This window comes from Nyctereutes procyonoides, unplaced genomic scaffold, assembly GCF_905146905.1.
Source record: "Nyctereutes procyonoides isolate TBG_1078 unplaced genomic scaffold, NYPRO_anot_genome, whole genome shotgun sequence".
Classification (NCBI taxonomy): Eukaryota; Metazoa; Chordata; class Mammalia; order Carnivora; family Canidae; genus Nyctereutes; species Nyctereutes procyonoides.
Genome location: NW_026575020.1, coordinates 973,454 through 988,405, shown reverse-complemented (window position 1 = coordinate 988,405; position 14,952 = coordinate 973,454).

Genomic DNA, 14,952 nt, shown 5'->3' with positions numbered 1-14,952 from the left:
GCCCGCTTCCCACAGGCGAGCCTGCGGTCTGGGCCGCCGCTCCCCGGGCAGCGCCATCGCGCCGGGCTCCGGGGCTCCCGGGCTGCCCGCCTCCCGCACCGACTCTGCGGACTGCCCGCACCGCGGCCAGCCGGGGCGCCGGCCCCTCTGGACTCTCCGCTGGCACACAGCCTTCTCCATCCTCACTCAGCGGCCTCCCTGCTGCTGTAATTCCTCTTGTCTCCTGGGAGAAATGAGATTCCTTTCCCAGGACTTCCACAGCCCACATCTGCCACGTCTTACAAACAGGGAGGAAAACCTTGTCAAGATCTGGTGCGACCGGATTTTTGAGTGGGCAGGGCACGTAGGAGAGGCCGGTTGACCTTGTTGCTAATGGAGCTTCAGCTCATGGTCCCTCATTTGCGGGGCCTTGTAGTGCCCTGTTCTTAATTTTATTTCATCGTTGGGTATTATTTTTGTTAAAGACCCACACATACACACATTGTACAGCTCAAGTCTGCACAAATCCAGCTCTGCCCTTGGAGCATACTCAGAGTATTTTGTGTAGGATCAAACCACCTCACACTGTACTTAGAAAACGGACTGACTTTCGTATGTGTGTTTTAAGATTTTATTTATTTATTCATGAGAGACACAGAGAGAGGCAGAGACATAGGCAGAGGGAGAAGCAGGCTCCCTGTGGGGAGCCCCATGCAGGACTGGATCCCAAGACCCCTAAGATCAGGACATGAGCCAAAGGCTCAACCACTGAGCCACCCAGGTGCCTCCTGACTTTCTTGTTTTGTCTGGGAAAGAGCAAAGGGTTTAGAGTCAGAAGTCACAGCTCCCAGCTTGTCAGCTTCCCCACCATCTTAAGCAGTGTGTGTTTGATCACATCTCTTAACCTCATCTGCTGATCCTGTTTCCTTGTCTATAAAATGAGAATAGCAAACCTGCGTTCTCTGCTTTCTTCCCCAGGGGTTGGAGAGTCACCCGAGATGATGTATATAAACTGTAGGTAGAATGCTCCACAATGTCACTTGCCACAACTGAGAAACTTGGATCCCAAGAAAGGTCTAAGTCTTTCACACACAGATCTAGAATCCAGGTGTCCTGGCTCCTGGCCCTGAGCTTCTTGGCTGGGCCAAGGGGCCTTTCGGTAAAGTGCTCTGGAATAAAACAGGATGAACATGAATCATAAAAATGATTATTATTGATTTTTCATTCCTTGGGCAGCAAAAAAAAAAAAAAAAAAAAAACACCCATCTGGCACTCTTCCCACTTGGAAACCAACTGCCTTGTTTTACATCTATTGTGTCTCTCTGGTGAGGTCAAGAGTCTAGGACTTGGGACATGGGCCAGACTCTGAGGGAATCTGCCCTTGGTCCTTCTTCTTTGCCCCCTCTCCTAATTTACCTTCCCTCCCTTCCAGTTTTCCACCCTGTACCTTGACACAAAGCCTTAGCCTTCCATAACTCCAGCCAGGCTGGTGACAAGGCATAATCCTAGCTACACACTCTCCACTTGGCCCCAGCACTTCTCTAGGTTGCCAGTATCCCAGCAGCAGCTCACATCAAACCCCTAGTGTGCCTGGAATGCGTTAACCAAAGTGTAGTGTTTGAATTCCTTGTGTACGTGAAGTAATTTTATTTATTTATTTATTTAATTTATTTCGTGGTATACAGATGAACATTATTTTCAAACATGTGTCCTTTAATGTGTATTGGAAATGTTCTGCTTTTTACTTTTATTTTTTATTTTATTAGTTTTTAAAGACTTTATTTATTTATTCATGAGAGACACAGAGAGAGCCAGAGACATAGGCAGTGGCTGAGGCAGAAGCAGGATCCCCACTGGGACTCCATCCCAGGACCCTGGGGTCACAACCTGAGCTAAAGGCAGATGTTCAACCACTGAGCCACCCAGGTGCCCCTAAATGTTCTGTTTTTTAATGTTTATTCAAGATAATGACATAAAGATGTCTTCCTTTTTTTTTTTCCTGAGCTGCTGTCCCTTATTTTTTCCTAAAAGGTTTTATTTATTTATTTGAGAGAGACAGAGAGAGGGCAGGAGAAAGGGGGAGAGGGAGAAGGAGAGGGAGAAGCAGGCTCCCCCCTAAGCAGGGAGCCCTGTTCCAGCCTGGATCCCAGGACCCCACAGGAATCATGACCAGAGCTGAAGGCGGATGCCTAACCAACTGAGCCACCCAAGTACCCCTATTTTTTCTTTTTTTTAATTGATAAAGAAATAAAAATTGATATATTTTTCTTTTTTAGAAAATATTTTATTTATTCATGAGAGACAGAGAGAGAGAGAGAGAGAAGCAGAGACACAGGCAGAAGCAGAAGCAGGCTCCATGCAGGGAGCCCAATGTGGTACTCTATCCCCGGACTCCAGGATCACGCCCTGGGCTGAAGGCAGGCGCTAAACCGCTGAGCCACCCAGGGATCCCCATATTTTTCTTTTTTTACAGATAATAAATTGCCCATGTTTTAAGTTTACTGCTTGATTTTTATGTATGTATACATAGTATATATATCATGGAACTGCCACCCAGACCAAAGTATGGAATGTTTCTAGCATCTAGCAAGGTTACTCAAAGTCAATATTTCCCTCTAAACGTCACCAGTATTCTGAGCCCCATTGCTATAGAGAAAGAAATTTAACCTGTTTCTGGACTGGGAGTTCACATTCATGGAATCCTATGCATGTAACTTCTTTATACCTAATCTCTTGTTTTTAAAAGATTTTATCTATTCATTCATGAGAGACACAGAAAGAAAGAGGCAGAGACACAGGCAGAAAGAGAAGCAAGCTCCATGCAGGGAGCCCGATGCGGGATTCAATCCCAGGACTCCAGGGACACGCCCTGAGCAAAAGGCAGAAGCTCAACCTCTGAGCCACCCAAGCGTACCGGAGCCACCCAGGCGTCCCTACACCTGACCTCTTTCACTCAATGTTATGTCTAAGATTAATTTGTGATGCTGCAAGTAGCTGTGGTTCCTTCATTTTCATTACTATGTAGTATTCCATTGTGTAAATACATCACAATTTATCCTTTCTACTCTTAATGATCATTTGGGTTGTGTCTAGTTTTTTTTTTTTTTAGATTTTATTTATTTATTCATGAGAGACACAGAAAGAGAGAGGCAGAGACACAGGCAGAGGAGAAGCAGGTTCCATGCAGGGAGCCCGATGTGGGACTCGATCCCGGGTCTCCAGGATCAGACCCTGGACTGAAGGCAGCGCTAAACCGCTGAGCCTCCCGGGCTGCCCTAGTTTTTGACAATTAAGAATAAAGTGGCTTCAAACATTCTTGTACATATATTTTGGTAGATATATGCATTCATTCCTCCTGTGTATATTTCCAGGAGTAGAATTCCTGTATCACAGAATATAAATATATTGGACATTAATAATATTGCCAGATGGTGTTGTCAATGTTGTTGGATTTTGGCCATTCTAATAGATGTGTAATGATATCTCATTGTTTTAGTTTGCAGTTTCTTAATGGCATATGATGTTGACTATCTTCATATGCTTACTTGCCCTCTGCAGGTCTCTTTTGGGAGATGTCTGTTCAGATCTTTGGCCCATTTTCCAATCAGGTATTCATTTTCTTGTTGTAGACTTTTAAGACTTCTTTGTATATTCTTCATAATAGTCTGTTATCAGATATATCTTTTGCAAGTATTTTCTCCCAGTCTGTGGCTTGTCTTCTCATTCTCTTGACATGTCTTTCGTAGTGCAGAACTTTTTTTTTTTAATTTTATTTATCTGTTCATGAGAGACACACACAGTGAGAAAGGCAGAGACACAGGCAGAGGGAGAAGCAGGCTCCATGCAGGGAGCCCGATATGGGACTCGATCCCAGGGCTCCAGGATCACGCCCTGGGCCAAAGGCAGGCACTCAACCGCTGAGCCACCTAGGCATCCCAGAACTTTTTTTATTTTATTTTATTTTTTTTTCAGAAATTTTTATATTGTAATAAAATCCAGTTTATCAATTATGTCTTTCATGCCTTTGGTGTTATATCTAAAAAGTGATCACCACAGCCAACATCATCTAGATTTTCTCCTATGTTATCTTCTGGAGTTTTATACTTTTGTGATTTACATTTAGGGCCATGATCCATTTTTTTTAATTTTTATTTATTTATGATAGTCAGAGAGAGAGAGAGGCAGAGACACAGGCGGAGGGAGAAGCAGGCTCCATGCACCAGGAGTCCGACGCGGGATTCCATCCTGGATCTCCAGGATCGCGCCCTGGGCCAAAGGCAGGCGCTAAATGCTGCGCCACCCAGGGATCCCCCATGATCCATATTTATTCAATTTTTTGGTGACAGATGTAAGGTATAATTAGATTAAATTTGTTTTTGGTTTTGTTTTTAAGATTTTATTCATTTATTCATGAGAGACACAGAGCGAGAGGCAGAGACACAGGGTGAGGGAGAAGCAGACTCCCCACGGGAGCCTGATGCAGGCCTCAGTCCCAGGACCCCAGGATCATAACCTGAGCCAAAGGCAGACGTTCAACCACTGAACCACTCAGGTGTTCCTAGGTTAATTTTTTTTTTTTTTTTTTTTTTTTTTGCGTGAGGATGTCCAGCACCATTTGTTGAAAAGACTATCTTTCCTCCATTGTATTGGTTTTGCTCCTTTGTCAGACAGCAGACTATATTTATGTGGCTCTATTCCCGGGCTCTCTGTTATGTTTCATTGTTCTTTTTGTCTATTCTTTTGCCAATACCACACTGTCTTGATTACTGTAGGTTTATAGTATGTCTTGAAGTCCAGTAGTGTCAGTTCTCCAGTTTTGTCCTTCAATATTGTATTGGCTATTCTAGGTCTTTTTCCTCTCCATATAAACCTTAGAACCAGTTTGTCAATAGCTACAAAATAACTTGATGGGATTTTGATTAAGATTGCTTTGAATCGGGATCCCTGGGTGGCGCAGCAGTTTGGCGCCTGCCTTTGGCCCAGGGCGCGGTCCCGGAGACCCGGGATCGAGTCCCACGTCGGGCTCCCGGTGCATGGAGCCTGCTTCTCCCTCTGCCTGTGTCTCTGCCTTGTCTCTGCCTCTCTCTCTCTCTGTATGACTATCATAAATAAATAATTAAAAAAATTAAAAAAAAAAGATTGCTTTGAATCTTTAGATCAAAATGGCAAGAATGACATCTTAACAATATTGAGCTTTCTGGGGCTCCTGGGTGGCTCAGTGAATTAAGCATCTGACTTCAGCTCAGGTCATGATCTGGGGTTCCTGGGATTGGATCCTGAGTTGGGCTCCTCACTCAGTGGGGAGTCTATTTGTCTCTCTTTCTCCCTCTGCCCCTTCTGCCGCTCATGCTCTCTCTCTCTCAAATAAATAAATAAATAAATAAATAAATAAATAAATAAATAAATATCTTAAAAAAAAAAAAAACCCAAACCAATATTGAGCTTTCCTATCCATGAACATGGAAATCTCTCCATTTATGTAGTTCTTTTTTTATTTCTTTTATCAGAGTTTTGTAGTTTTCCTCATATAAGTTCTTTTTTTTCCCTCATATAAGTTCTTAAACATATTTTGTTAGATTTATATGTAAGTATTTCACTTTGAATGCTAATATAAAGATAACATATTTTTAATTTCAAATCCCTCTTGCTTATTGCTGGTATATAGGAAAGTGATTGACTTTTGTATATTAACCTTGTGTCCTACAACCTGGTTATAACCATTCGTTCCATGAGGTTTTTTTTTTTATTGTTGTTATTGTTAGTTCTTTCAGATTTTCTACATGGATGATCATGTCATCTATAAACAAGACAGTCTTTTTTCCCCCAATTTGTGTGCTTTTTTCCTTTGTTTCTCTTCTCCTTTTATTTTATTTTATTTTATTTATTTTATTTTATTTATTAAAAGGCAGTAGCAGGGCACCTAAGTGGCTCAGTTGGTTGAGCATCCAACTCTTGGTTTCTGTTCAGGTCACGATCCTGATCAGGGTACTGAGATTGAGCCCTGTTTCAGCTCCAGGCTCAACAAGGAGTCTACTTGAGAGTCTCTCCCTCTGCCTCTCCCCCTACTTGGACTCTCTCTATCAAATAAATAAGTAAATAAAATCTTAAAAGAAAGAAAGAAAGAAAAAGAAAAGCAGTGACAAGAGGGTACATCCTGCCTTATTCTGGATCTTAGTGGGAAAGTGAGTTTCTCACCATTTAAAAATATATTTTATTTATTTATTTATTTATTTGAGGGGGGAAGGGGAGAGGGGCAGAGAGAAGGAGAGAGAGAATCCCAGACTCCACACTGAGCATGGAGCACAAGGAGACATGGGGCTCAGATCTCATGACCCTGAGATCAGCCCTGAGATCACTACCTGAGCCAAAATCATGAATCGGTTGCTTAGCCAACTGAGCCACCCAAGTGCCTGAGTTTCTCATCACAAAGTATGATGTTAGCTGTATGTTTTTTGCAGATGTTCTTTATCAAATAGAGGGAATTCCTCTCTATTCCTAGTATGCTGAGAGGTTTTTTTTTTTTTAAGATTTTATTTATTTATTCATGAGAGAGGTATAGAGAGAGGCAGAGACACAGGCAGAGGGAGAAACAGGCTCCATACAGGGAGCCTGACATGGGACTCGATCCCGGGTCTCCAGGATCATGCCCTGGGCTGAAGGCGGCCCTGAACCGCTGAGCCACCAGGGCTGCCCTATGCTGAGAGTTTTTATCATGAATGGTTATTAAATTTTGTCAAATGACTTTTTCTCATCCATCCCATTAATATGATCATATAACTTTTCTTCTTTGGCCTGTTGATGTGACAGATTATATTAATTGCTTTTTGAATGTTGAATCAGCCTTTTGTATACCTGAAATATATCCTACTTGGTTGTGGTGTATAATTCTTTTTATACATTGTGGAATTCAATTAGCTAATATTTTGTTGAGGATTTTTACACCTATATTCATGAGAGATATTGATCTATGGTTCTCTTATAATCTTTGATTTAGGCATTAGGGTAATACTGGCCTCACAGAAGGTGTTAGGAAGTATTCTCTTTGCTTCTGTCTTCTGGAAGAAATTGTAGAGAATTGATATAATTTCTTCCTTAAAAGTTTGGTGGAAATGACCAGGGAACACATCTGGTACATCATGTTTTGAAAGGTTATTAATTATTGATTCAATTTCTTTAATGGAGATAGGCCTATTCAGGTTGTCCATTTCTTCTTGTGTGAATTTTGGCAGATGGTATCCTTTCAAGGAATTGGTTCATTTCATCCATTTATCAAATTTGTGGAATTGTTTATAATATTCCTATATATTCTTCCAATGCCTGAGATCGGTAGTGATGTCCTCTCTTTCATTTCTGGTATTAGTAATTTGTGTCTTCTCTCTTTTTTTCTTAGTCAGCCTAGCGAGAGGTTTACTGATTTAAAAAGAGCCAAGCTTTTGGTTTTGTTGATTTTCTCTATCAATTTCTTGCTTTCAATTTCATTGATTTCAGCTCTGATTTTTATTCTTTTTCTTTTTTAAGATGTATTTATTCAATTTGGGCAAGGAAAGTTTGGCCTGTGATCTCACTTCACTGACAGATCTACAAAGAATTGTTTATCTTTCACCTTTTTTCTTGTTAGGATTCTTTTCACCAGCTTTTTACTTGTTAGGATTTTTTACTACTTTATGTAACTCCTGTGAGTGGAATCACACAGTCTGTTTATGAGTGGTTTATTTCACTTAGAGTAATGTCCTTAAGGTTCATCCATATTATATCATATGTCAGAATTTCCTTCCTTCCTTTTATTTTATTTATTTATTTATTTATTTATTTATTTATTTATTTATTTATTTTTATGATAGTCACACACACAGAGAGAGAGAGAGAGAGAGAGAGGCAGAGACATAGGCAGAGGGAGAAGCAGACTCCATGCACCGGGAGACTGCCGTGGGATTCGATCCCGGGTCTCCAGGATCGCGCCCAGGGCCAAAGGCAGGCGCTAAACCGCTGCGCCACCCAGGGATCCCGAAATTCCTTCCTTTTTAAAGCTAAATAATATTCCACTGTGTGTATAGACCACATTTTGTTTACCTATTAATGCATCGATGGACACTTGGGTTGCTTCCAAGTTTTAGCTATTATGAAAGATGCTACTATGAAATAGGTACATAAATATCACTTTGAGACCCTGCTTTCAATTCTTTTGGTATATACTCAGAAGTGGAATTGCTGGATTATATGCTAACTCTATTTTTAATTTTTTGAGGAAGCACTATACTGTTTTCCACAGCAGCAGTATCATTTTACATTCCTACCAACAGTGCACAGGGGTTCCAATTTCTCCACTTCCTCACCAACACTTGTATTTTCTCTTTCTTTTATTATCCTAATGGGTATGAGGTGGTATCTCATCGTAGTTTTGATGGGTATTTCCCTAACGATTAATGATGTTGGTCATGTTTTCACGTGTTTATTGGCCATTTGTAAATCTTTGGAGAAGTGTCTATTCAAGTTCTTTTTAAAAAGATTTTATTTATTTATTTGAGAGAGAGAGAGAGAGAGGGAGAGAGAGAACAAGAAAGCACAAATGGGGGAGGAGCAGAGGGAGAGGGAGAAGCAGATTCCCTGCTGAGCGGGGAGCTGGACTGGGGCTTGATCCTAGGACCCCAGGATCATGACTTGAGCCTAAGGCAGATGCTTAACCTACTGAGCCACCCAGGCACCCTCTCCTTTTAAGATTATATTTATTTATTTATTTATTTATTTATTTATTTATTTATTTATCTATTCATTTATTTATTTGAGAGAGAGAATGAGAGAGAAAGCACAAATGGGGCAAGGGAGAGGCAGAGGGTATTCAAGTTCTTTACTCATTTTTGAATTAGGTTGTTTTGTTGTTGTCTCTATTTCTTTTTTTTTTCTTTTAAGATTTTATTTATTTATTCATGAGAGACACACAGAGAGAGAGGCAGAGACACAGGCAGAGGGAGAAGCGGACTCCATGCAGGGAGCCTGACGTGGGACTCGATCCCGGGTCTCAAGGATCACATCCCTGGCTGAAGGCGGCACTAAACCTCTGGGCCACTGGGGCTGCCCTCTATTTCTTTTTGCATGAGCTTTGACAGTTTGCATTTTTTAAGGAATTTGTTAATTTCATCAAAGTTGTGAAATTTATGGATATTTATGTTTGTAGATTCTTTGACTATCTTTTTAATGTCTTAGGGTAGTTATGTACTCTAATTTCTATTATTTATAATTTATAGTTTTCCTTTTTTTCTTGGTCAGTATGGCTAGAAATTTATCAGTTTTATTGATTTCTTTCCCAAAGAACTAATTTTTGTTTTCACTGATTTTCTCTATTGTTTGTTCTCAAAGTCTTTATTATTTCTTTCTTTCCGCTTGAGTTGGTTCTAATTTGCTCTTCTTTTTCTAGTTTTTTTTTTTTTTTTTTTAAGTAAACCCTATGCCCAACATGGGGCTTGAATTCACAACCCTGAGATCAAGAGTCTCATTCTCTATGCTCTACCAACTGAGCCAGCGATGCACCCCCCTCTGTTTTTTTTTTTTTTTTTAAGGTTTTATTTATTTATTCATGAGAAACACAGAGAGGAGAGAGACAGAGGCAGAGACACAGGCAGAAGGAGAAACAGGCTCCATGCAGGGAGCCCGACGTCGGACTCTGATTCCGGGTCTCCAGGATCACACCCTGGGCTGAAAGCGGTGCTAAACCGCTGAGGCACCCGGGCTGCCCACCCGCTCTGTTTTTTTAAGGTAGAGGTTTAAATTACTAAGTTGAGATCTTTCTTATTTCCTGACCTAAGTATTTAATACTGTTTCCCTCTAGACACTGCTTAATTGCATCCCACAATTTTTTTTTAAGATTTTATTTATTTATTTATGAAAGACACAGAGAGAGGCAGAGGCACAGGCAAAGGGAGAATTAGGCTCCATCCAGGGAGCCTGATGCAGGACTGGATCCCGGGACTCCAGGATCAGGCCCTGGGCTGAAGGCAGGCGCTAAACCACTGAGCCACCCAGGAATCCCCTGCCTCCCACAAATTTTGATGTTTCATCTGCATTCAATTTAAAATATTTTCTAGGGGGATCCCTGGGTGGCTCAGCGGTTTAGCGCCTGCCTTGGGCCCAGGGCGCGATCCTGGAGTCCCGGGATCAAGTCCCACGTGGGCTCCCTGCATGGAGCCTGCTTCTCCCTTTGCCTGTGTCTCCACCTCTCTCTCTATGTGTCTATCATGAATAAATAAATAAATCTTTAAAAATAAAATAAAATAAAATAAAATAAAGTATTTTCTAATTTACCAAGACTTCCTCTTTGATCCATAAGTTATTTACAAGTCACTTGGTTAGTTTTTAACTATTTAGGGTGTTTCTTTTTTTTTTTTTTGTTCCAGATGTTTTTCTGTTATTGATTTTTAATTTAATTCTGTAATGGGCATAGATTATACAACCCATGATTTCAATTCTTTTACATTTGTTAAGGTTTGTGTTATAGTCTATTTTGGTGAATGATCCATGTGCAGTCAAAGAGAATGTGCATTTGCTATTGTTGGTTGGTATGCTCTTCAAACATAAATTAGGTCAAGTAGGTTGGTAGTGCTCTTTAGGTCTTCTATGTCCTTAATAATTTTCTGTCTGCTTGTCCTATGGCTTATTGAGAGAGTGGTTGTAGTTTCCTACTATAATTGTGGATTTATCTATTTTTCCTTTCCATTTCATCATTTTTTGTTTCATGCATTTGAATTTGTGTTTAAAAATTACATATAAGGGTTCCCTGGGTGGTTCAGTGGTTTGGTGCCTGCCTTTGGCCCAGGGCGTGATCCTGGAGTCCCGGGATTGAGTCCTGCGTCGGGCTCCCTGCATGGAGCCTGCTTCTCCCTCTGCCTGTGTCTCTGCCTCTCTCTCTCTCTCTCTGCATCTCTCATGAATAAATAAAATCTTTTTAAAAATTATGTATAATCTATTTTTTGTAAGGATTTTGTTTATTTATTTGAAAGAGAGTGACAACATGAGCAGGGGAGGGGCAGAGGGAAAGGCAAACTCCCTGCTGAGCAGGGAAACCAATGTGATGCAGGGCTCCATTCCAGGACCCTGGGACCACAACCTGAGCTAAAGGCAGACACCTAACCAACTGAGCCACCCAGGTGCCCTCATATGATCAATTTTTAAAAATAGGTAAATTAGTGTTCACATATAAATCAGTCCGCAGGAATATAAATGATTAACAGTGATTACTGGGGATTTTTTTTTGTAGGCTTTTATTCTCTGTGTTAGGCTTATAATTTTAAGTGTTTTGTGTACAGATTTTTAATAACTGAAAATATGAAGCTGTGGTTTAAAGGAAAGAGACAGTTGTGTGCCTATGAATATGTCTTCCCACTTGCAAAGCAGTCTCTGAACCACTGTGAAGAAGAATTAGCTGGGCACTCTCTGCCGGTCCTGTTCCTGCCAAGCTCCTCAACCATGACCCACACCTCTGCTTCTGCTTCCTTACCAGCTCTTCCTCACCTCCTGTCATCTGGCTTTGGGCCCCGGTGCCTGGGAAAGAAACAACTTTCTGAGACCACACACCATGTGGCCTGCCAATCCAGCAGGCTTTCCACCATGTTATTTGACTTTGCTGAGCGAATTCACCCAGTTTATCTTCAGAGTATTTCTTGAATATAGTCATTTTCTTTTTCTTTCTTTCTTTCTTTCTTTCTTTCTTTCTTTCTTTCTTTCTTTCTTTAAGTAATCTCTACACCCAATGTGGGGCTCAAACTTATGATCCTGAGATCAAGAGTCACACACTCTACAGACTGAGTCAGCCAGGTGCCCCTGAATATATTCATTTTCTAGGCCTTTATTCCCTCAAGACATTCTCCCTCTCTCACTACTGGGCTAGCTCTTACTTTTTCCCTTAGGATTCAGAACAAATGTCTCTGCCTCCAGGAAGCCACACCTAATTCTAGCCCTGCTCTGTTCTCACCACTCCATGAAAATATTCATCACTCTTGTTGAATGCCGGATCCCCATGCTGACTGAAGGTCCTGTGGGGGCAAGGGCTATGTCTGCTTGCCTCTGTTACTCACTCATTTACCTGCAGACTCCCAGTTTGCCTCCTTGGAGCCAATCCCTCCTGGATATAGCTCTCAGGTGAATCACTTTAATGATGTCACTCTCCAGTTCAAGAACCTGCAATGACTCCCTAGTATCTACTGAATCAAGTCTAAACTCTTCCTTTTGGGTGTACCTAATTACATCAAAATTAAAGATTTCTTTTTTTAAAAGATTTTATTTATTTATTCATGATAGACATAGAGAGAGAGACAGAGACAGAGACACAGGCAGAGGGAGAAGCAGGTTCCATGCTGGGAGCCCAACACAGGGCTTGATCCTGGGACCCCAGGTGCCAAACTGCCGAGCCACCCAGGAATCCCCAAAATTAAGATTTCTGATCAATGATGTGAACAAAATTAAGAGAGCGATGACAAGATGGGAGAATATTTTAGCAAGGTCTAAAACCAACAAAGAAAAAATAAATAAATAAAACCAACAAAGGTAAGTTGTAAATCAACATCCAAAAAGGCATCAACCTCCATAGAAACATGACCAAATGATATGAGAAAATATATGATAGGAAATTTCTTCTAAATATTTTATGTATTTGAGAGAGAGAGAGAAAGCAAGAGAGAACACGAGCAGGGGGAGGAGCAGAGGGAGAAGCAGACACCCCTCCCCCCAGCAGGGAACCCAATGCTGAGATGTTGGGATGTGACACGGGGCTGGATCCCAGGCAGAGATTTAAACAAGTGAGCCACCCAGGTGCCCCTATAATAGGAAATCTGAAAGACTAATCAAATGCAGAGATGCTCAAACTCTTTAGTGACCAGAGAGATGCAACAAAAAAACAATGAGGTAATACCTCAGTCAGACTAGCAAAAATCAAAAGGGCTGAATAATGTCAATAATATGGGGATATAGGAACCTCCTAGACTGCCTGTGGGAGTATGGACTGGTGCAGACAATAATAGAGAGAAATACAGACATATTTAGTCAGGTCGAGAGAGAGACGTGTTTATAACCCTGTGACCTAGCAAATCCACTCCTGGCCCCTGGGTACATCACCCAAAGAGATTCTCACCAGAAGCATAAGACGACATGCACAAGGACTTGCTCTGCAAGTTTTTGGTGGGAGGGGAGGAGGGTACAGTTGTGTGTCCCTCCCTGGGGGAGTGAAGAAACCAAAGACAGGTATCCCATGGAGCACCACACATGAGCTAAAGTAATTCAGTGTTCACAGAACAACTTCTGGATCTTAAAACCATAATGCAGGGCAGGAAAGAAGATCAACAGAACTAGGACTAGAACACAATACTGATAATGTATAGGAACACCCACACCCACACCCACACCCACGACAAACCAATGGCAAAGAGACATCTTGAGAAATTTATTAAAATTTATTATAAATTGGATATTAGATTATAATAATGGTTATTTTTTTAAAAAGATTCCATTTATTTTTTTTTAATTTTTATTTATAATAGTCAGAGAGAGAGAGAGAGGCAGAGACACAGGCAGAGGGAGAAGCAGGCTCCATGCACCGGGAGCCCGATGTGGGATTCGATCCCGGGTCTCCAGGATCGCGCCCTGGGCCAAAGGCAGGCGCCAAACCGCTGCGCCACCCAGAGATCCCAAAAAGATTCCATTTATTGATTCACAAGAGACACACACACAGAAGCAGAGACATAGGCAGAGGGAGAAACAGGCTCCATGCAGGGAGCCCGATGCGGGACTCGATCCGGGGACTCTGGGATCAATCATGCCCTGGGTCAAAGGCAGACGCTCAACCGCTGAGCCACCCAGGTGTTCCCCACCCCCCTTTTTGTTTTAAAGATTCAATAATTATTATTATCGCACATTTTCTTGGGTGTGATGGTGGCATTGCAGTTGGTAAGAATGTTCAATGTTCGTGGGATGATGCATAGCTGAAGAATATAGGGGTCAAACGGCATGATATCTGAGGTTCATTTTAAAGTTCAGGGCTGGGGGCAGCCCCGGTGGCGCAGCGCTTTGGCGCCGCCTGCAGCCTGGAGTGTGATCCTGGAGACACAGGATCGAGTCCCATATCGGGCTCCCTGCGTGGAGCCTGCTTCTCCCTCTGCCTGTGTCTCTGCCTCTCTCTCTCTGTGTCTATGACTAAATAAATAAAATCTTTAAAAAAAAATAAAGTTCAGGGCTGGGATCCCTGGGTGGCTCAGCGGTTTAGCGCCTGCCTTTGTCCCAGGGCACGATCCTGGAGTCCTGGGATCAAGTCCCACGTCGGGCTCCCAGCATGGAGCCTGCTTCTCCCTCCTCCTGTGTCTCTGCCTCTCTCTCTTTCTCTCTCTATCATAAATAAATAAATCTTAAAAAAATAAATAAAGTTCAGGGCTTTCAGGGTGGCTCAGAGGGTTAAGCATCTGCCTTGGGCTCAGGTCATGATCCCAGAGTCCTTCCACGGAGCCCTGAATTGAGCTCCCTGCTCAGTGGGGAGTCTGCTTTTCCCCCTGGCCCTCCCCCTGCTCGTTCTCTCTCTTTCTCTCAAATAAATAAATAAAAGCCAAAAAAATTTAGAGTATTTAGTTAAGGAAAAGGAAAAAAAGAGAAAAATGAAACAAATGTATTTTAGGCAAAGATGTAGGCAAGATTTTAAGACAAAATCTTGATAATTTTTGAGTCTGGGAGATAAACATATGGGGGTTTGTTGTACTCGTGTCAACCATTGTGTATATATTAAAAATTCCATAATGTAAAGCAATATCAATGACATCTTTTCAAGAACATGCCCACACAAAAGGACACATGTTAAACATGTTAGAATAGCTGCCTATGGAGGGAGAAGAAAAGAGGAGTAGGGGATGGAGATAAAGGGGAAGGAAGGATGGAGGAAGGAAGGAAAGAAAGAAGTAAAGAAAGGAGAATGGTCAGAGGCACCTGGGTGGTGCAGCTAGTTAA